This window comes from Pavona decussata, unplaced genomic scaffold (assembly GCF_977016875.1).
Source record: "Pavona decussata unplaced genomic scaffold, jaPavDecu1.1 SCAFFOLD_3675, whole genome shotgun sequence".
NCBI classification, from domain to species: Eukaryota; Metazoa; Cnidaria; class Anthozoa; order Scleractinia; family Agariciidae; genus Pavona; species Pavona decussata.
This window is the reverse complement of record NW_028146486.1, coordinates 1-2,500: the sequence shown is the minus strand read 5'-3', so window position 1 is coordinate 2,500 and position 2,500 is coordinate 1.

Here is a 2,500-nt window from a genome sequence, read left to right as displayed (position 1 = left end):
TACTAGCCAGCTCCTCTCGGAACCTTTGCGACCAACCTGCCCACACTATAACCCCCAAACGCTAATAAGGAGACTGCATGATATGGTAGACAGAAAATAAAAACGCGAAAAAAATGAAATTTTGAAAATCGAACCCACAACCAGCCAAATCGTTTGTAAGTCATGCCAAATGACTGGTGACATCTTAAAAACCCATTGAAGCCACAACATCCCATAATTTCACGCTTTTAAAGATTTGTCACTATACGCACTGTAAGTACCTCACTAATTCTCACCTCAGATTTTACGGGAACATGTTCAAATTTTAACACGCCTCTCAGCACGACCAATTACATTAAAATTCATCGCAAAAGTCAGAATTCTCCAATTTTTGAAAAATTCACTATATTCACTGTAAGTACCTCGCTAGACAGTGGAGACCTCAGATTTTACGGGAACATGATCAACTTTCGACACACCTCTCAGCACGAGCAGTTACATAGAAATCCATCAGGAAAGTCGTGCTGTGAAGAGGTCTTTCGACTAAGAAAAATGGTGGTGTGAGGAGGAGTCACCTAAATCAGAGAAAAATACTCTTATAGGAGACTGCTACGAAAGACATTTCTGAGTCCACTGGCCCTAGTCCCCTAATAAGTGTATTTCTGTTTGTTTTAAGAAGGTCCTCCTGACATCACCAATCTTCTGTCTTCAATCCTAACCCCAACGTTAACCCTAACGCTAACCCTAACCCTACCTCCCTCAGGGGCAGTTCTATGGTTATGATCCCACGGTAGGCAGAAAAACTATCCCAATCTAGGTTTTCTTGTATGCTGACTCCATTTTAAATGCTTTTACTTGAGTCTGACAAAGGCAAAGCCAAATACTCACCCCTATATGGACGGGGAAGCAAAGTGCGGATTTTGGTAGGTCGGCATTTTCAATCAGGAATGTTGCCATTCGAAAGAGCGTCCAAAAAAACTTGGTTGGGACACATTTATTTTAGAAATTAGCGACCTAACCAGAAGTGCACTTTTTGGTGGGCCTACCCTACCCCCCTCAGGAGCAGTTCTATGGTTATAATACCACGGAAGGCACAAAACCTATCCCAAACTAGGTTTTCTTGTATGCTGATTCCATTTTCAATGTGTTTCCTTGACTCTGACGAAAGCAAAGCCAAATACTCACCCCTATATGGACGGGGAAGCAAAGTGCGGATTTTGGTAGGTCGGCATTTTCAATCAGGAATGTTGCCATTCGAAAGAGCGTCCAAAAAAACTTGGTTGGGACACATTTATTTTAGAAATTAGCGACCTAACCAGAAGTGCACTTTTTGGTGGGCCTACCCTACCCCCCTCAGGAGCAGTTCTATGGTTATAATACCACGGAAGGCACAAAACCTATCCCAAACTAGGTTTTCTTGTATGCTGATTCCATTTTCAATGTGTTTCCTTGACTCTGACGGAAGCAAAGTCAAATACTCACCTCTATATGGACGGGGAAGCAAAGTGCGGATTTTGGTAGGTCGCCATTTTCAATCGGGAATGTTGCCATTCGAAAGAGCGTCTAAAAGAACTTGGCTGGAACACATTTTTGCTATAAATTGTTGACCTAAGTATATAAGCAAGTATATAAGCAAATACTCGTTACATAGCATAAATAGCCTCTAAACACCCGAAAAACCTCTCCAAATATCATTTAAACCTTTTTCCTAACCCTAACACTTACCCTAACCCTAACCCTAACCCCATTTCAAACCCTAATTCTAAGTCAGAGGTCCTCCTCACACCACCAATTTTTTTGGTAGGTCAAAAGACCTCCCCACACCACAGAATTTTCGAAGTCGAGGTCCTTCTCATACCAAACAATTTTTCTAAGAGTTTTTCTAAAAATTTTGAGGACTTTTCACTTAGAAAAGAATTGGGTTTTGTGGTGGACCTTTCAGTTACAAAATATTAAATTGTGTGAGGAGGACTTTTGACTTTGAAAATATTTTGTGGTGTGAGGAGGACCTTTGACTTAAAAAATATTTCATGGTGTGAGGAGGACTTTTGACCTTGTCAAAAAAAAGATGTGATACAAATCTTAGAACAAAGGCTTAATCTCAGAAGATCGTAGCAACAAGGCTACTCTACAACTTACAATACCCCGTTCTTTATTTAAGTCGTCTGCAAAGGATTTATCTCCAGAAACGTTAGAATTTGCTAGCGGCAGTGCCTTGGGAGCTTTTGTCCCCCTTGGCACTTTGGGACGCATGAGGGCCGAAACCCTCTATTCTGGTTCGCCTAAAGTTCTCTGGAGGTAATCATCGTTGCTTTCTAGCACGGATTCTGACTTAGAGGCGTTCAGTCATAATCCAACAGATGGTAGCTTCGCACCATTGTCTTTTCAGGCAAGTGCAAATGCCAATTGTCTGAATCTGCGGTTCCTCTCGTACTGAGCAGAATTACTATTGCAACAACACTTCATCAGTAGGGTAAAACTAACCTGTCTCACGACGGTCTAAACCCAGCTCACGTTCCCT